This window comes from Alligator sinensis, unplaced genomic scaffold (assembly GCF_000455745.1).
Source record: "Alligator sinensis unplaced genomic scaffold, ASM45574v1 scaffold268_1, whole genome shotgun sequence".
Lineage (NCBI taxonomy): Eukaryota > Metazoa > Chordata > Crocodylia > Alligatoridae > Alligator > Alligator sinensis.
In genome coordinates, this window is record NW_005841853.1 from 614011 (window position 1) to 635485 (window position 21475).

The 21475-nt window shown below is 41.6% G+C and overlaps 1 protein-coding gene across 17 annotated transcripts in view; it reads right to left on the bottom strand.

Moving 5' to 3' along the window:
* Positions 1-21475, bottom strand: part of CELF2 (CUGBP Elav-like family member 2) — a 490120-nt gene that overhangs the window by 174504 nt on the left and 294141 nt on the right. The window contains exon 1 of one of the 17 annotated variants that reach the window (XM_025213143.1): positions 18040-18209. The exons of the other annotated variants lie outside the window; for them this stretch is intronic. The gene's annotated coding sequence lies outside the window, so the exon portion shown is untranslated. Of the gene's footprint in view, positions 1-18039; positions 18210-21475 lie in introns of those variants that run through there. 17 annotated transcript variants of the gene reach the window in all.

A 21475-nucleotide genomic window follows, 5' to 3' on the forward strand; every position in this document is an offset into this window, starting at 1 on the left:
TTCAGTGCAGAGACCTAGCTTAGAAGATTTGCATCACGTTTCATGTGCACAAATGGACGTTAGTCGGGGCTTTTAGGCATTACTGCACATCAGGTCATGACTTGTGTAACAGTGCACACGTGCTTGTGCCATTATAACTTTGCTTTTGGAACAGATTTATTTATTTTCTAAATGCAGAAGCAGGGTAAATTAGCCCAGGTGGGCACTACACGAACGTGGTTATACAACTTCTGGTAACCAAACCTGTTCTCATATCACTACACAGCTTTACAATGTTTTGAGGTAGCCAATCACATAATAGTAATTGGCAGCAGTTATTAATGCTGTGCTTTCCTAATTAGACCCATTTACAATCAGCAGTAGTACTTCATTGTGGCAGGAAACATTTATTGGCATTAATATATTAAAAAAAATATATTATTCAATTACACCTCAATTTCCTCCATTTCTGACATGCCAGCTACCAAATTAGAATAGCGTTCTGCACTCAAAATTCAGCACACGTAAGAGCATCTGTTTTCTTGTCAACAGCTTCACCCTCTCTCTACTGCTTCTACACACTTATTGCTCAACATTTGCTAAGTTTTTACTCAATTCCTGTCCTCCCTTGCTCAGAAGCCCGCAGACAACAGAGGTTTTCGCATATATTTTTAAAAGGTGATAACTAGCAAATGTCAACTGTAATGATTTTTCTTTTTAGAGTGGCAATTATCAACATGGTATGCTAAGGTTTTCACGAATTCTCTCAGTTGTAGATGACTTGTCACAGCTGAAAAACGGGAGGTGGGCGGGAGGGACCACCAAAATATTTGCTTTAAAATACGGCATGCTGAAGCCAAATGAGTATTGCGGGAAATACATTAGAAGCCAGCACATTTCAAGATTGGCACAGACACACACAGACCAGCGTACTGCTGAGCTTTACGAGATGTGGAGTGTTATGCTAATAGAGTCCAAAAACATATGTCAAAAAACAAGGGAGCCAACAACTCGCACCTGACCTTGCCGCTTTATCAAAATTGCTTCCCTAAGAGTGAAACAGAAGAGCACAGAGGTGCTTGCATGAAGTGCAGGGTCTGACTCATTTAGCCATGGTTATTTATGTGAATCCTGAAATTTTCAAAGAGAGCAGGCTGCAGCATTCAGCTTTCTTATAATTAAAAAAAGAAATGTTCTCAAGCCTGCTCTTGGCCCCCAGCCCCTTTACAAATATGAATAAAAATAGGATTACTTCCAAAAGTATAGTATAACTGTAATTTTAGGAGGTTGAGCATTATTATACCAAGATCCTCCCTCGCTGATTTTTTTTTTTAAGCCATTCCTTCATTTTTTGACACCACATCTGCCACACAGAATGCAGATGATCATTTGTTTATATATCTGTCTAACCGCCTTTTCCAAACACAGCCAGGTGGAGCCTTTCAAAATCAAATTAATTTCAGATTAATTCACTCTGGACCCACTCCAGTTTCATGACTCTATGCTTTGAGGCACCAGCTAAATTGATTTAGAGTCATGAACTTAGAGAGCTCAACTCCTTAGGTAAAAGGAGAGGGAGAAAAAAATCTAGCACAAGACCTTTCTTGCGTACCAAAAAAATGTCAGCATAAGTTGCTGCTATTTCCCCCCAAAAAGTCGATATAGTGCCAAAATCATCCCTAAAGAATTTCATATTTCATCCAAGAAGACATCATAGTGGAATTTACATCTTCAGGTCTTTAATGTCTCTTGATGAATCTAATAAAATTTAGCACTATAATTAAACAGCAGAATAAGAAATACTGAAACTTTTTGCAATAAATAACAGTTACACTAAAATAGCAAACAGGTAATGTTAAAAGTCTCAAGTGCACTGGATTCATCTAAGGAACTATAAACTGAGTGGGCTTGCATGCTGTCAATCCTCTCTGGATGCCTTTATTATCTCACTTGTTTCAATTGCAATTTGGGTTTCCATGGAGATGGCAACAGTCAACTCTGGAAAATTATAAGATAAATGTCAGGCAGTGATAACGGTGTTAATGAAGCTTCATTGACAAGCAGCACTATGCTTCAAATAATAAGCATATTTCTATTAGCATATGTATAACCTGGCCAGGAAAAAAACAACAGAAGACAAGAATCTTAAAAATAAAATAAAATAATATTGTGTGCATGTGTGTGTGTACTGTATATAAACCTCTGTGCATTTGAAATGAAATTCTATGAAGAATTACTAGTGAATAGGAAAGATGTTGGCTTTACATTTAATTGCCTGGTTCCTTTAGAAATTCTTGCTCTCTGCTATCATTCCAAAAGATCACTCTGCTGACACACACAGACACATTTTTGCACAGTATGACACTTGTTTCCTTACAACATGAGGTTGGAACGATCCGTTTTATGTGGCACTTAGAAGCGTGTTTTATATGGCAGGAATACAGCTGGTGCAAGCTGTTAACCAGAAAGACACTAACCTTTCGGAGGTTGGGGTGGGGGGAGAAACTCCCCGACATACTGTTCTAACCCAGGTTTGCGTGGCTATCCCCTCACTAATCCATGTACGGCAAGTTTAAAGGTGGTGACAGAGGGTGCATCCACATGTGCAATTATCACATAGCAATAAATTCTGGTGCAGCACATGGAGACGGGGTGGAGTAGCCCCGGCTGGCAGGAGTGGAGCAGCCCCGGCTCAACATGCTGCAGCCAGTCCCTGTGCTGTAGCACCCTCATGCCCCAAACAGCCCCAGTCACCATTTACATGTGTGTTTTAGCGCATGTAATTACTGCTGTAGGACAGTACTTGTCCCAGGCAGTACTATCCTACAAGAGAGTTAATTAATTTACTGCGCCCTAATATAGGTGCATGTGTAGACAGTGATGCCTTACTGCAGAGCTAATTAGCTCTGTAGTAAAGCGCACATGTAGATGCACCCAGCGATGCTTACTCTTGGCATCCCGCTGAGCGCTCTGGATTAACTCCACGCTAGATGAGCCTGTTGATGTCACCAGAAAAAAACCCTGCCAGTCATCCTAGAAGGATCCGGGCCGACTTTCTGCTTTCTAAACATGGAATAGCTTTGTGAACTGGAGCTCAAAGAAGTGACCAGAGTGGGAATCTACAACACCAAAAGGAAGGGGGCACTAAGCAGTATGCTTCATTTTAATATCAAAGCATTTAATTAGGCTGGTGTAGGGGTGAGATTTTACAGCCAGGGAAGGAAAGAGAAAAAAATGTTACTATCCCGGGACTTGTTCTTTAGCAAGAAAAAGCCAACAGGGTGGGCTGGTGCATATATTTTTTAGAAGTTTCCTGAAACCACTTCTGCCTTGGCCTGAATCTGTGTGTCTTCCAAATCCAAATACATAGATCAACTGAAAGCCAGGAGTCTGCTAAATAATGATTTCCATTAGGCCGGTCCCTACTGCTAGAGGATTCCATGGGAGTACGTTTCCCATTATTTTCACTGGGAAAAAAATATGGCTTTCCAACACTAGGAAAGCTCTGTGGCTTTATTTCCCTCGGCCCCCTCCCTGCCTTCTGTCCGTGTATATTGTAATCTGCTGGAGGCTGTCTGCATCCCTTTGCATATGCAGCTCCTGTGCAGGGGAGGAGGTGCGGGCTCTTGATTCTACTATCGCAGAACAAACAGAGCAAACAGGAACAACAAAATTGCAATGCAGCAACAGGCTAGGTATAACGAGAAAGAAGGAAAAAACAACTTTCAAACAAATATCAAACTCCTTTGCCTTGGATGTCTCTGGAGATCCAGGTAGGAAAATAAGCCTTGTTGTTTTGGTTACTAGCACTTTGGGAGGTGCCTAGATGTCACAGAGATGGATGCCTTTGTAAGAAGAGAACTAAATTGAATATCTGCCCACAGGATAGGAGTCTTGCTGAGTCTTAAGAGAAGAATGAGAGTTGCTAAGGAAGGCCCGGTATTTTTAGTTCCTTTCCAGTGCCCCACGGGCGGTCTCTACCACTCTCGTTTCTTCCATCTTCTCCAATTTAAAAATCAATACTTGATCAACTGTCCCAGATCACTGGTCACAAGCAAAGCCAACAATTAAAATGAAAATAAAGAGAAATTAAACAACTGGTCTGAGGTTTCAGCAGGACTAATCAGCAAGCAGAATTTTAGGTTTAACTGCCCTGCTCACATTGTGTACGAGAGAATTTTGACATCAACTAAGAGATTATAGTATCTCGTGTAATTATCATTGAAAATTTAAGCATTTAGGCTGGATTTTCCAAAGCACATAGGGGAGTCACGGAGAACAATGCCTATTGACTTTCAACATCCTCCTTGATCATTTTGGTGCTTCTGAAGTTCCTTGGAGATTGATTCTGTCAGCCTTATTCATTTTGAACAGTACATTATGCCGCAGATAGTCCTATTGATTGCAATGAAGTTTTTTCATGGAACAAGGTACGATGCAAAATGAAGCAAGGTGAAAGTTAACCATGGGCTCTTGAAGGATATAAACATTAAGACTGTACCTCAACTCAGTGGAAAGTTATTAAAGTCTCATTGCCCTAGCAAGCAGCCATGATGAATGGGTTACAGTTGGGAAGGGTTTTTTTGTTTTCTTTTGTTTTTTTATCAGTAAATCCTACTAGCATATTGAGTCTAACTTAAGTCATTTTTAACAATAATGTAATACCTGCAAGACAGAAGCAAAATGCCTCTGCCCGCACTGTAGCAAGACTGTGTGTCTCCATAATCTTCATGTTAGGGCCTCTAAATTCTACTGGGATGTGTTTTCTAAACCCTTCATAAAGAAATAGTTTTCATTAGTATTATGGATTGCCAAAGGTTATGTTTTTACACCTGTGGACATGATGGTTCCACAAGAAATTACAATTAGCCAAAGGATCTCTGGGTTTTACTGTAAACTAAACAAGAAGGTATAGTTATTATGCATAAGATTTTGCTAGACCATCTTTTATTTATTCTAATACTGCCATTTAAGTTATTTTATTTCTTGGAACAATGCAGTAGCAATATTACTTGGAGGCTTACGAAAAATACACACACAATAAAAGAGAAGCTTCTCCCCCGAACATCTGCCACCTTAAAGACATTATTAAAAAAGCACACACAAGAAGTGCATTATCATCCAATAAGAAATGCAACTTACCACTAAAAAGCCCAACCATGACCAAATACCCTAATATTCTCCCCTAAACCATATGGCAATGATTTAGGGAAACACTTCTGATTTCAAAGTTAGACTTCCATGGTCTATTTCGAGTTTCCATGGTACTCTGAGCAAGTTTAACAGCAAGAAAACATTAGACTTCAACCATTATGGAACTTCTTGCCAATTGACCAGAAAATGTGCCTTATAAGTTTGACTATGTATTCCAGGGTCATAGTAAATACTTGCAGCATTGGGATTTTAAAAGGATGAGGTCATTTCACTATTATATGGAGAAAAGCTTATCATGGTGGATTATCATTTCCCATAGGTTTTTATTAACATTTGAAGAGAATTCAGGTCTTGGAGGACTCTTTGGCAGCTTTCCAGAAGAGATACATACATGGAACATGCGAGGGAAAGAAAAAGAAGGAAAAAAGATGCAAATACCAGATGGGGGCTGCTGACCACTGTTTCCAATGCAAATGATTTTAGTTTAAATTTACGCTGTGAAAGAGAAAAAAAAAAAAAAAAAAGATATTCACGGATATACCTCGAATCTCATTATAACTTGTTCAACCTGAGAAGCTGTAAATTTAGGGTTTCATCAGCCTTTACGTTAGTCTGAAATACGATGCGATTCATTGAAGTCTCCACTAATTGGGTCACGGGGTTAAGGAGTTACGAGGGAGGGGAAAAGACTCGTTTGTGATGACAAGACTTTGGAGAACAGAGGACTTTGCTCTTGCATGCTATCAGCACTCTTCCCTGACATCACTTTTTACAAGACCCAACCTTGTATCTCTGTTGTGATCTTCGTTTTTACAGGTGATGAAGCTGAGGTACTAAGTAGTAAAATAACTTGATTGAGTATATTCAGAAAAAAAACAATTTGTTGTAATGGCATGAGAACCCAGAAATTTTGACACTCAGGCCCCTGCACCAGCTGGTGTGCGCCACAAATGACTGCTCCCACACATGGATTTTAATCGTTTGAGGCTTGATCCTTCATCTCTGAAATTAGTGGGAGTTGCATCATGGGAGCATGGGCAGATCTGTAACAGACAGAATACGTTAAGACCAATGAGCGTGTTGACTAAGCTCACTGGTGGTTTAACTTGGAGAAGGCTATCTGTGCCTCATGCCAACACAAGTACTCATGATAAATGGGTTCCAGCTAAGCCGGTCATCTATGAACACAGAATGGGGAGATTTACTCGAGCAATTTCAAATTCACTAAGAAGGGTATTACTGACAGATTATTTTAAGGCACATCAGTCTTTTTTTAAAAAGGAGGTTTGACATAATTCTCCTGATGGGTAAGCTCATGGAGGAGGAACACCTAAACGGGTAAAAAAAAATAAAAAATGGAGAAAGTATTGCTGGTGGGCAGAGCAAAGGTCTGGGAGCTAAGACAGATTTGAGCTCCCTTCTTGGCTTTGTCACACATTTTTGAGTTTGTCACTTCGCCGCCCTGTGCCTCAGTTTCCTGCACTGCATTCTCCCAGCTCTGCTAAGTTGTAGAGGTGAAATGTGCTATATAAATACCAAACTGGCAGATTATTACAACATGGCATGAAGACTGTTTTGTCCCTTCTTTTAACCTGGAGTTTCTAATCGGTCTTTAGTCAGAACCTTTGAAATGTAAGCAATATAAGAGAAGCGAAACACTTCTAAAGAAACACCATCTGCATTTCAGTAGCATCTCAAAAGGCGCCAAATAAAGACTGTTTTGCAAGCAACAGACAGATCATTTAAAACCAGAACACACCAATAGTACATTCAGATACCGAGCTATGTTTCACACCCAGAGGACTTTGAAGGTAACCGCCACCACGTCAGGCTCCCTATTTACCTCACTTCCTTGGTGTACAATCTATTTGTTCCAAACAAATTAGGACTCCCTTCTTCCAAATACCAATTTTAACAAACATATCCCTCCTACTCTGTGGTTTACTTTGTGCATTGACTGGCCTGTATAAACAGCTGCCTTAATCATTCATACAATGCTTTTACGCAAAACATGGTCCTAGGAACTGAAGTTCTAGCCCCTATTAGGTCAAAGCTATGTTTGGAGGATGATTTAGTTGTTGAATCTGATTTAGAGGCTTCTGGCTCAATTGCTCCAAAATCTTGTAGACCATTCTTGTGATAATTTGCATCAAACAGCCCACATCTCTGCAAAATCAGCCCAAATACAGTCACTTGTCTGATCTATCATCTTCAGTACATCCTGCCTGTAACATCTAATGTCATGAAGCATTCTGGGACAGAGTTTATTCAAAGGATGTCATGCCAAATAAAGTTGCACTGTAATTTCAGTAGTCCTATAACAGCTAATTGGTATGCACTAAGGAAACCAATTTTCAGTCTGTGTGTAAAAAATAATCATGACACAAAAGTTTGTAATAATTACTGTTTTTAATAATTATTAAAAGTTTGTCAAGCCTCCAACGGTTTCTTATATAAAAAGCTGGGATTAGCAAAAAGATCTATCTATCTATCTATCTATCTATCTATCTATCTATCTATCTATGTGTATAAAACTACAATTATATATATACAGAACCACTATTAACCACAATGACACACACACACTATCTGAAGGCGTCATTACAGTAAATTTTTTGGGGGGGGTACACACCCCTAAAACATTTACCACAATGATGCCCTTCAGATAGCTTTAGTATTTCGGGATGCAGACAGCCTCATGCAAAAAGAAGCAGACTGCAACACTTTCTCTTGGCCATATGGAGCAATAAGAAGCTTAGAGAGTCAGCAAAAGCATTGCTCTTAGGAGCGCACAGAGATACATGAGTGCATGTGCCACTCACAGTTAAATCAAAACAATATATCCTTGAGGAGTCATTAACTTTAAATCATAGCTTGTGCTTTCTAATCTTGTAAGGAAAATGAGCTTTTTTATACGGGGGATATCAGTACAAGTGAGATTTCAAGTTTAGGACAATGAGACAAGAGGGTTTTTCTACATGTAGTGTACCACTGCTGAGGAACTATATACCGAGTAGTATTAATGACCTCATCTACTAGGAAAGGATAACTCAGCCATGTTCTATATTTTCCTGAACTGAAAAGAAGGCCCCACAGCCAAACTGTCATTTCTAATCATTGTGTTACTTGAGTGTATTTAAAACAAGTGATTTTTTTTTTAAACACTGCAGCTATATGCTGGCTCCTAAGAGTATGAACTGCCATTTCTATCATGTAGCCAAGTGACAAGAATAGCATTTTTACCCAGTTCTTTCAACAATCCATGTAATAAAATAGTTTGAACCTCATTCATGATCCAAGTTGATTTTATTTATTTATTGCTGCAGTCTTTTTTAGGTCACGGATCAAATGTGATCCTCTTTCCTTTAACACTTCCCCATCAACTATTTTCACCCCAAGACAGAGTAGCAATCCAGTTGCTAAGAACTCATTACAAAGCAACCATGCAACTACAGAATATCCTTTTTCCTCCCCTTCTTTCTTTACGGCATATTTTTTTCTCCCCCTGGGCAACTGGTCTGAGCAAGATCCTGCTTTACATTCAGGAAAGCCAACAACAGAACTGCTTATAAGGACAAGCTTAGCACGAGAATGGGATTTTCTAATGACTACAGAAACTCCTGGGGCCCTTCATATTAAAAAATATGAAGGAAGTAGCCTTGGTTTTTAATTACTCCTAATTCTAAATCTCATGGTCTTAAACACAATAGCTCTTTCAACTTAAAAAAAATGAGACTAATCAGTAGTAGGAGCCCCTATGCAACTTGCTAGTCCTCTGATGGCACTGTAGTGTTTGCACTGCTATAATTTTTCAAGGTTGACCAATGAGTCAGCAAAGCCAAGATGACTTACAAGCATTAAAGCATGCGACTGAAATGGCTTTTCATATACAGTGCTGGGTGGATTGGAATTAGCAAGGGGAAATGAGTACAAGGCAAATATCGTAAGGGCAGAGAGAGACAAATAGGGATTTAAGTGAGACGGTGTTCATTTCTGAATAAATGAGCCTCAGATGTTGAAGTATTGCTGGTTTAATGCAGCCCTCTCACCCACCAGGTAGAAAATGGAATGCAAAAATGCTGAAATCAGTTGCTACGGCAAAGCAGATATTTCATTCATTTATTACGCAACACACTCCCCTCTTCGCATCCTAACAATATCCCTGCCTGGCGTATGGATCTGCGACGTGGAAGGCTGGGTCATTCAGCTAAATTGTAAAACTGGAGCCTGGCGGGGCTGTAATTAAAATTCCTTGGCATTGTAAAAGAAATGAAGCAATTTCAAGCGTCCTGTCTAAATCTAAACATACGTAATTATATTCTGATTCCTTAACATTTCCATGCAGTTTCAGTATGATACATTGGGGTTTGTATTTTTTACATCTTCCTAGATTATTGTGTATAGATGCACTTTATATCTGTGTAACTGATAACCCAGAGGCAACTACATGTCAGAGGTGGGTAAAGACAATCCTGGTACGTGTACAGTTCTTTGAGACGTGTTTAGACGCTTAAGCAGTGAAGGACTAGATATGTAAGAATACCACTACGGCTGGACCAAAAATAAGGGAATGTCTTTTTGAAATTATGAAATGGTTTCAATCCCTTCAACTCTTTATAAAATCCCTTCCCCTTTATAAAAAAAATTTAATTCAGCACTGATAAGTTTGATAATGCTTCCCATACACTTTTTAACTATAAAGACCCTAAACTGATATCAATGACAAAAAAGTCAAGACTTGGCTGTCATGAACACAATCTGTTGAAGGTTGGGGGGCAACAAAAAATGAATATTTTATCACTAAAAAATGCTGACCAGTGTTTAATAATATACAGGACAAAAACCTCTACAATGTGCTACATACATCATTTGCATTTCTGCAAATGCTAAATCAAAGTTTATCAAGCCTCTAAAACCCGAGGAAATGGATAACAAGGGGAAATGACAGAGTATGCTTTGGTGATTAATTAGGACATATGCAGCATTTATACAGCTATAAATACCACACGGATTATCACTGGATGCATCAAAATCTGGTCTTTGGTTTAGATTACCTCATGCCACCAACCATTAATTTTACACAGGGCTGAAGAATCCTTCAAACTTTCTCTTGTCTCAAGTATGGACTACCTCTCTAGGGATAAATTTCATAAATGGGATTATCCAATCAGGAGGCCAGTGTTAGCCAGGCCCTGTGGGGAGAATGCCAAAACTGTTTTGCCTAACCAGTGAATACTAACCAGTGTTCAAATGAATCACAGCTGCTTAAAAACACAGTTACCACATATCAAAACCACAGGTTTTTTTCAGCACTAATGGCCAAGGGAGTAGAGACCAAGGGGGCCTCTGGAGTGATGGCATGGGTCACCATTCACTTGGACATGCCAAATGCCCCTTTCCACCTCACAGGGCATGGATCTCATGTCTGGACACTGTCCCTACCACAAGTCATGTCCCCCATGGTAGAGCACAGCCACCCCCAGGATACAACTGCCTCTCACATGAGGTTGCTTCAAGTTTTTGTCTCATCTCTACGGATATCGATTTGTTCCCATGCTCATGGCATAATTAAAAGTCATTGAAATCAAAGGCACGTTCCCTTTGATTTCAGTACTTTCTGTGCTGGCACCTAAAGACCCTAATGCTCTTTTACTGAATTAAAGGATCAACTCCATTAGCTGGCACTGAACAAGAGGCTCTCACTCTTAATAGGCCCTAGGGGATGAAAATGATCATATGCACTAAACTAAATGTACCTCTAATTGAATACAACATTGCCATTCAGTTTTAAAGGTAGTCACACCAACCGGAGTGGAACTACTTCTATTAGTAGAGTAACTCGAGTATTTGTGTTTCCAAACAATACACATAGGACATAAAATACCTTTACTAGAACAAGCCTCCTTTTGCCATGGTGCCTAGTTGTACAACACCTAAGTTGACCCAGTCTCCAACTGGTCAGAGCAGAAGGAGCCAAAACTGGAGCTACCATGTTAAAGGACAACACCTTGGATCATCCCTCCCAGTGCTGGGCCCAGGAAGTCACTTCTTTCCAGTCTGGGGGCACTAGACCTCCAGACGCTGCCTTTTATTTCTTGTGGCATAGGATCCTGTGGGGATAATTGCAGAGATGAGCCATTCAGAAGCTTCAGGCAACAGAAGTCAAAGCAGCTAAAGCCATGACCTCTAGATATTCAGGACTTTCAACATCTTTGACTCAACTTCCCGCTATCCTGGTCTGCTGATTGGCTGTCTGCTGCTTCTCTCCAGAGCTTGTGCAAGCCAATGAGAGCTACATATTCTAGAAGTCCCCCACCTTCGCCCCGACCCCAAATATAACAAAGGCAGTCAACTGCATTGCATTCCACTATATTCAGACAAGGTTCTTTGGGTGAATCCGATATCTTTTATTAGACCAACTTTTATTTTATTTAATTTTTATTACTCCAAATATAATTCCACTATATTCTGTGTTCTGGCTGGCTCCAATTTGAGGCCTGGCTCTTCACTGATCTGGACCTTAGATTGTCAGTGAGGGCCTGATACAAACTCCATTTAAACTAAAAGACTTTGAGTAATTTCAATGGATTTTGCATCATGTCCTCAGAACAGTTATGCAAAGCGGTAGTATTTTGTACTTACTTTGAGAAGGCACAAATGGGGACCAAGGCCCAACACAAGGGACAAACCAGGTCCCTTGTCTGCCCTTTCAGTGTTATCCAGTATGATCAAAGATGAGTGAATACTGCTAGAAAAAAGTCATTAATATTCACTCAAATTTTAAATGTATTTGTTCAGATCATGTTTGTGCCCTTTTGTGTTTGTTTTCTAAGAATATTCTAGCAAACAACATCCCTAGCAAGAACATTCCCAGAAAGCATGCATTTTAAATTCTCATTCCAAGAGATACACTCAAGAGGGCTTTTTAATTAGTAACCATGACTATTTGCACCCATACCCTGATTTTAAGCTTGCTGTGCTCCTTCCCTCAGGGAAATAAAACACAGCACAGGACCCATGGTACACTTCAGATCACCTGAAACACAGGCCAGTCACAATGAGCTCCTCATGCACAAGTTGCTGACCAAGGATTAGTCACAGAAATTATTTAGCAACAAATTGTGACCAATGAATAGATGTAAAGAAACCAGAGACTGTTCAATATATGACAAAATTCGCATAGCACATTATTAATAAGGAACTACTGCCTTGCACTAATGATGTGTTGTATTTATTGACTCCTGCTGCATTCCATTAGCATTACTAAAATAAAAAAAAAAAAAGAACCAGGAGTTGATTTCTATTTCAGTTACTACCTTAGTGAACATCTATTCTATAATGTCCTCTTTTGCTTTGGCTACTGCTGGTCCCCCTTTAATCAAGTCACCTGCCCCAAAATAGTCACAAAAATAGACATATAGAAAATGAATACATGCACATAGTTATGGTTCAATGGATGGCACTCAAAAGGAATGCTATTTTACATTGGCTACTTCTGCATTTTATCCATGTTTCTTCCCTTTTACAGATTATGGTAAATGCAATAGTTGGTTTTAGAGTTCTGAGTCTCCAGAGATCATAAAGGAAAGTGCTTAACACAGAGATCATCTTTTGCAGTTTCAATACAGCCATAAAATTGTTTCATTACCAAGAGAAAGAAAATGTGTGTGTGTGTATGTACACACGCACACACACACACACACAGAAACAACTAGTAGCTTGTCCAGAAAGCAGAAGAAACTAGAGCTATGAACAACAGCAAAACCCAGCATGGACTTACAAGTAATGTTTTCTTATTTTTGATTTTCTAAACAATGGATTTTCCAGCAGGGAATTTCTAGGACTTCTCCCTCCTGTCACTAATACTTGGAAATATTTATGTTGTGAATGACAGGCCAAGGATGGCAGGGAAAAGGATAAACAGGGGCCTCATCTGCCATTCCACGGTGTGAAGCATGTGGTCAAACTACCTAGGGCACCAAAAAGATGTTCTTTAGGGCTTAAGACAGAAGTTACACATAAACTGATTTAAGTCATCAGCAACTTGCTTAAACCTGTAACAGAACAGAAGTTCAGTGCACATAAACCAGTTTCAAAATGGCTGAAACTGGTTTGAGATAAACCTGGTTGAATGTAATATCAGACCTAACTGATTAATTGGGCACAGGTGGTCTTCTCATCGATCCTCCTGTCAGCGGTCACTGTCAACACCAAGAAGTCAATCTGCGGCTCTGGAGTTGGTGCCATTGTGTGGGTTTTGGCTTCTACAACCATGATCCGCACTTCCATGAGAAATGTATTTTGGGACGAGATGGTCTTCATCTTTCTTCTAAAGGTAAGAGTCTTTTCTCTTATAGATTGGCTGATCTCCTCCAAAGGGCTTTAAACAAGTTTCGTTGGGGGATGGGGATGCAGTGGACAACGAGAACCTAGGTTCAGAGAACCATGAGCCACATGATGGATCAGCCCAGGTAAACACTAAGGGGCCCAACAGACATCAGGTTAGCGGGGGTACTAAGGGCACCCATTGCCGGGGCTTAAATGTCTCTACACTAATGCAAGGAGCATGGGGAACAAGCAGGAGGAACTTGCACTCCTGCTTGCAAGCAACAACTTCGACCTGGTTGGGCTAACTGAAACCCGGTGGGACCCTACTCATGATTGGGCGGTTGAAGGTTATAGGTTGCACAAATGGGACAGAATGGGGAAAGAAGTGGGGGGTGTTGCTTTCTATGTTAAGGAGCAATAGACATCTTCTATAATCAAGACGGGATCAGCAGAGGGCCAAACTGAGGTACTGTGGGCTATCATACGAGGGGGTTGAGGTAAAAGGGACTTGGTAGTGGGGGTCTACTATAGTCCGCCACACCAGGAGGATAAGCTAGACTTGGAATTCTTTGGGCAGCTCTCAGAAAGAGATACGGTTGTCATGGGTGACCTAAACTACCTTGACATCTGCTGGGAGGATCAGTCAGCCAGAACTAATCACTCATGTAGGTTCTTAACCTGCATACAGGACCTCCACCTAATGCAGGAGGTTTACAGTCCCACTAGGGGGACCACCTTGCTGGACTTGCTGCTGGCTATGGGGGACAACCTGGTGGGGGATCTGCAGGAACAAGGCAACCTAGGGGATAGTGACCATCGATTGACTGAATTCACTCTCTGGTGACAGGTGGGAAAAGTAACCAGCCGGGCAGAAGTGCTAGACTTCAGAAAGGCTGACTTCAGTATGCTCAGGAGATTAGTTAGTGGGGCATTAAAGCTTAAAAGCATTGACAAAATGGGGGTCCAGGAAGGGTGGTCATTCCTCAAGAAGGCAACCCTTCAGGTGCAGACGGAGGCAATCCCATTGCATAGAAAAGTGGGGAAAGGGGACAAGAAACCCTCCTGGCTAAACAGGGAAATCTAGGAAAGCCTAAGGGCAAAAAAAGGGACATACAGGCTGTGGAAGCAGGGGGTAGCTACCAAGGAGGATTATGCCTCCTTGGCTTGCACTTGCAGGGAATCAGTCAGGAAGGTCAAAGCAGCATTTGAACTCAGACTGGCGACAAAAATTAAGGACAACAAGAAGTCCTTCTTCAGGTATACAGGGAGCAAAAAGGCAGCACAGGGCAGCATAGGACCCCTACAGGATAGACAAGGGCAGTTGGTGACAGATAGGAGGGACAAAGCAGAGCTCTTCAGTGAGTTTTTTGCCTCTGTATTCTTGAAATCAGATCTAGACAAATCTCCCAAATGCATTACTGACAGAAGCAGCAGAAACACACTGGAGGGACTGGATGTGTTTAAATTAGAGGGACCAGATGAGCTCCACCCAAGGATGCTGGAAGCATTAGCCAGTGTCATAGCAGAGCCACTGGCATGACTGTTTAAGCACTTGTGGTGCTCAGGTGAGGTCCCTGAGGACTGGAAAAAGGCCAGTGCGGTTCCTATTTTCAAGAAGGGAAGGAAGGAATAACCAAGTAACTATAGACTGGTTAGTCTCACCTTTATCCTTGGGAAAATCCTTGAAAAAATTTAGGAAGAAAGATAGGAAGAAACCAAATCCAGGTGAACCTGGACAGGTTAGAGAAGTTGGCAGAGAACAATAGGATGCAGTTCAACAAGGACAAATGCACTGTGCTGCACTTAGGGAGAGGGAATCACCAGCACACCTATAGGCTGGGGGATGACCTCATTAGCAGCACAGCAGCATTAAGAGATCTCAGGGTCTTGTCGAGTCCAAGATGAATATGAGTTGTCAAAGTGATGAAGTAATTACCACAGCTAACCGCACTCTGTCATGCATTAGTAGGTGCATCACGAATAAGTCCGGGGAGATGATGCTCCCCCGCTATACAGCGCTGCTCAGGCTGCACCTAAAGTACTGCGTCCAACTCTGGGCATTGCAATTCAAGAAAGATGTGAACAACCTTGAGAGGGTCAAGAGGAAGGCCACTCATATGGTTAGAGGCCTGCAGGGAAGGCCCTATGAGGAAAGGCTGAGGGACCTGGACATTTTCAGCCTCCGTAAGAGAAGGCTAAGGGGGAATCTTGTGACAGTATATAAATTCACGGGGAGGATGGACACCAGGGAATAGAAGATGCTCTGTTTATCAGAAACAATGGCCACAAGCTGATAGAGAGTAGATTTAGGTTGGACATCAGAAAGAGCTTCTTCACGGTAAGGGTCACCAGAATTTGGAATGGGCTCTTCCCTACCTTAGGGGTCTTCAAAAGGAGACTGGACAAGCACTTGGCTGGGGTCATATGACCCCAGCACTTTTTCCTGTTACTGGCAATGGGTCAGACTTGATGATCCTTTGAGGTCCCTTCTGACCCTAGCATCTATGAATTCATGATTGAGCTCAAGCTGGTTTATGCAATATCTGTCTCAGACCCCTTCCTGGTTTAACGTAAAGGAAGTACTCACATCAGGAAGATGTGGAGGATAGATCCATTGGTGCAGGTCATGTAAGTGTGTGTGCATGCACACACTCATGCACGCATTACTCCTTTCCAGCAGGGCAGGAGCATGGTAAGGAGTTAAAAAATCCTTAGTATGATCCTGCTAATTAATTTACACAATTTAAGCAATTGAGTCCATCTACCGAGTTACTTGTAATTACATCACGCTGTTCCTTAGAATAAAAATGGCTAAATCTATATTCTAAAAAATATTAACCCCATCAGCCCAATCACAAATCATTGCATTTAATGTCTCCTTTCTAGCCATTGAATTTTATTAGCATTCATAGGCTGCCCATTAGAGGCACCTTCATTGCTATCCTAAATCACTGCTAATTATGAAACTATTGCAGGCAAAGAGCCCATGTTATTTCATGATGTTTTTGAACAAAATGCTACTCACCCCCTGAAATACATGTCAGAACTGGATGATTTAGCCCATGATTTTGTTTATAGACTTCACCTTTCATTAGTGTTGAAAGCGTTAAGTTGGTTTCCCCTGCTGTTTTCCTATGAGAAAAAAATTAATTTGATACCGAGTCTTCTTCCACCTGCAACTGGCAAGAAAAAAAACAACCCTGCTGTATTGCTCAGACATGACCTGGCCGCAGTCATCCATGCCTTTGCTCCTTCAAGGTTGGATTGCTGCAATGCTTTCTAGCTAGGGAAGACAGAGAGAAAGGCACAGAAAGTGTAGCTGGTCCAGAATGCAGATGTGAATGTACCATGCCGGTGCCCTGCCAACTCCACTGGCTACCTACTCAATGTCAGGTCCAATTTAAGGCTCTGGTCCTCACCCTCCATGTCCTTAGTAGTATGGGGACTGTTTACAATTCCAGGTCAAGCTAAACTGCATACTTAACATACCAAGCAGCTGAACTGGTTATTTGACATCTAGCAACCTGTCCTCAACTCCCAAAGAGTCGCATACAATATTTTTTTCCTCTATACAGTTGCTGTCTGTGCTTAATACATGTTTAGTACGGCATTTCTTAAGTACTTTATTAATGTAACATCTTACTTTTAGAGCTAAGCTTTTGCTAAGCTTTTCATAAATACAGGGAGTATTTCACAGGGCTGAAACCATACAGCTAGAAGAAACAGCTATTTCCCAAAACACAAGTCATTCATAGAATGACACAAGTCATTCTACTATCTTTAATCCCATTCAGACACGCATTAAAACCCTCTCAAACAATACCACGCTGAAGCCAGCACATAAAGTGCCACAACAACATCCGATGAAAAGAAAAGAATTCAATCCTTCTCTGAAGTCTCACCCTGACAATACTGTGAATGAGCATGCTACGGGTGCCAGCACCTAGAAAAAAAGATTATTGAGATGGGCATCAATACACTGCTGGTAGAGGGCATCTGGCTGGGGGACCCCTTTGAAGGAGGAGACTGCTTCCTACAGGACTCAATTCAGATTTCACTTGTTTGGAACTACCTTTTCTCCCAAGAGGTGGCCACGGGTATGCATGTGCACATAAGTGCGCACACAGCATATTCAGGAACGTGGAGGCCCGGTTTGCAGCCACTTTTCAGACCATACCACTGGAGCAGCAGCCGGGGCCTTAAAAGAAGTCCCTGAAACAGGTAAGCAGCAGGGTGACTCCTTTCCCTTCCCCTCTGTGCTACGTGGCACATCCCTTCCCTTTCCCACCTCTTCCACCTCCTGCTTCCACTGTCCTTGCCAACCCCAGCTGAATTGTGGGAAAGGGAGCTCCAGAGCCACTCTTGCCCTGCTCCAGCTGGGCTCTGCTGGGGATAGTAGCAACAGTGGCAGCAGGTGAGTTCCTCTCCCTGCCCATTCCCCTCCTGGGTGTTTCCTGCAAGCTAGGAACCTGAGCCTGCCTCTCCACGCAGCCTGGCTGCAGCAGGGCAGGGGCACCACCCACTTTAGCTGTCTGGGACAATGGCAATAGCAAAAGGGAACGGAGGAGGGATTCTTACCTGATCGGGAGGACTTAGAAGTCCCAGGTTGTTGCTTCTGTGTCACAGTCTGCCCACCACAGGGGAGAAGGGGGAAACGGGGAACAAGGGTGCAGCTACCCTTGCAATGCCAGTAGCTGCTCTTGCCCCTCCTTTTACAAAATCCTGGATCTACTCGGGGACGTACAAGTCTTCCTGACAATGCAGAAAATTTTAATCTTAACCATGACAACACTGAAGTTTCAAGTGTCCTACCTTTAACAGATATACTACGGTGACTGGCAATGCTGTAGGCCAATGATATAGTCAGGACTGTCCTATAATTGAGATATTATAAATTACTGTCTCCCAGGAAACTGGGAGCCAGAACTTCTGGCCTTTGCAATACACTCCATAAATCTTTGGCAATTCACAACCTCCCCTCCAAAAAACCTGCTCCATGCCTTAGTTTACCCGAACGACAAACACAATGCAATTATCTGGCATCAGGAAACAATGTTTATGCTGCAATTTGAGGAGCCCCCAAAAAACAGCTGCTACAGGACCTCTGGAAACAGTCCCACTGAAGTTTGTCAGTGTAACGCAAGATCTCATTATACTTTATTTAGGAAAGTACAGTTACTAATCTACTAGCATCGGCTCTCACTCTGCACTATAACTATTAAAAATTATTTATGATTTATGCAGCAACAAAATATTTTAAACATTTATAATGGGGACTAAACTTGATGGCATGACGGAAGTCCTTTCTGGTCCTGTGTTCCTGTAACTACCATCAGGAATGAACTGTGAAATGGGTACTCTTTCTTAGGCAGTTGTAGAGCTGCAAAGCAATTGCTGAGTCAAAAGAAACGGGGAAAAAGGGAAACAGCCTAAATCACGGGTTTCTTTGAACCAAGGCTATGTAGCAAAAGACAAAGGTAAAATGATTCAATTTTTGGGAGAGTGGCCAAGTGGTAAAATCCTGGCTCCCAAATCCGAATGTGGGACTCTCCATCTGGACCTTTTCACGTGTTGCTGGAATGAATAGATTGAAACCTGTTTGAGCCAGCAACGTTTGACGAAACCAAGGATGGAAAAGCATCTTTTATTGCCCCCTTCCCGTCTTCTGTGCTGAAACTGATGGTTCTTTAACAATGGAAAAGTGGATCCAAACCATCTCTGGTTTTGATTTTGTAAAACTAAAACTTGCCTTCCTCCACGTCCTTTTAAATACTGGATCATCTGTCAATATTCCCACTAGAAATGCCAAGTAATCTTTAGATTACAACCCTTTCTTCACACCAACCAAAAAGAACAACACAGTTTATTAAGTGTCCTCTGCCTCCTTTCCTCAAGACTAGCTCATAAGCAGACACAAAATAAGCAGCCAACATAAGACCTATTCTTTGGGAGCTTATTTATGACTTTATGTAAGCTTTGAAATTTGTAGTCCAGCCCTGATTTTCTCTTTTCTATAGCAGGGGACTATAAGGGAACACATCCTCTGGCCTGATCTTCTATTCTTGCAGTTTTGGAGCCAGGAATATCATCAGGTTGTATCCAGGAGGAATGCAGCCAAACGGATTGGACACCTCTTATTTATACACATGAAAAATAAGTAGATTCAAAAATCATTTCCGAATCTGTATATGTTCAGGGCGAACAATAAATACTAAAAGGAAAGGTGGTATTTATTCAGTGAATAAAGAACTTTAAATCAAAAGTCGGTGGTAACATATTTGCATTGACTCTATGCTGTATAAGCTCAAGAAGGCTATTTAGTATGATATCCAATAAATAACGATTACTTATTACTTCTGTAATCCCTTCATCCCTTATGGCTGAGGTTGCTTCTCAAACACCCAGCCATACCTTATAACCATGTCAAATGTGCTGAAGCTCTCCTTTACAGTTTTACAATGCATTAAAGTAAGGAATGGAAGCCCATACAAAACAACAGGCTGGCACCATTCTTTTTAAATGTAATTTCCTTTAGTTTCTGCGGAGACACTGTACTGTTCTTATCCTGGTCCCTAGTTACCCCTTTAGCAAATGTAACGCTTTTATGAAAGGGAGGGGAGGGAAAACCCCCCAAACACACCACAAACAAGGGGAGACAGAGCAGGGAAGTAAGTGATATTATATTTAGCAGTCTGATTTTATTCTTTCTTTGCTTGTGGGAAAATACCACGCAGTGGCTTCCGAAAATTAATTGAATAAGGAGCCGTGTAAATTCCAGCTGTTGCCCATGTGACTAGTCCTGCTGGGAGGTAAAAAAAAAAATAAAAAAAAAAATGCTTTCCCAGGACCTGGTTTGATTCCTAGAGTTAGAGAGAATCCCCACGTATGTACCTACAGTATGGCAACATAAGGTAGAATAAATTAAATTCTGCAATGCACCTGTGAATAACTATCCCTTGCCTTCCTACAGTGGTGTTTCGGCACTACAGAAACCACAGCTGTCACAGTAAAGGTATTTATTAAGCATTTTGCCTGCTTCCTGTGCTTGCATTTGGCAATAAAGCAATATTGCCAGCTGAATACCGCTGTTTAAAGCTGTGGTTCCTAGTCACTTGGAGCATCTCTGTACCAGATTAAAGACTGCAACTGGAGCTCATTAAGGCCCCTAGCAAATGCTCATTTTAATGGGATCTGATCCCCTGACACATTGCTAAGGACTTTGTGTTGCATTGGTCAGATCTCAACCACCTCTTATTTAACTGAGCATGCTCTACCCTGTGATTTGAGAATAAGCCTTGCAATTGTAGCAGCTCCACAGTGCATAACTAAAACGAAGTGGACAGTCCTGGCAAGGTACGGGTCAATATAGGTTGTCTCTACGCTTACAGAAACAATGTATAATACCACACAGGCCAATGGCAGGGACCCTTTTAGATCAATATTTTCAAGTGATAGCTGCTTCAGCTCTTTGCATATCCATCTTGAAGTGGAAAGCTTCTTGGAAAGAGCTGGGCACCCCACTGCCTGAAAATCAAGCCCCTTTGACTAGGGACACAAGTTACATATAAACTGGTTTAAGTGATCAGAAACTGGTTTAAACCTATAACAGCACAGACGTTCAGTGCACATAAACCGGTTTCAAAATGGCTGAAACTGGTTTAAGATAAACCTGATTGAATGTAGTATTGGACTTAACTGATTTGGGTCAAACTGGTTTATGAAACTTCTGTCCCAGATCCCTTCCTGGTTCAAGTTAAATCAGATTTCCCCAGCATCCCAGCATGCCTTCCAGCACTGGGCTGGGCTGTCTGCTCCAGCAGAGAAGGGTTGGGGGAGGAAAGGCAGGGACTGTCTCCCCCACCGGGCAAACCCCAGCTGTGGTCTGGCGCCAGGGAGGGGGATTAAACTTCCCTTCCCCTAAGTGCAGAGCTGCCCTGCCCTGCTGAAAACTTACTGCTGGCTATGACTGTGGACTACACATCCCAGAGGCACCTAGAAGCAGAAAGAGGAAGCA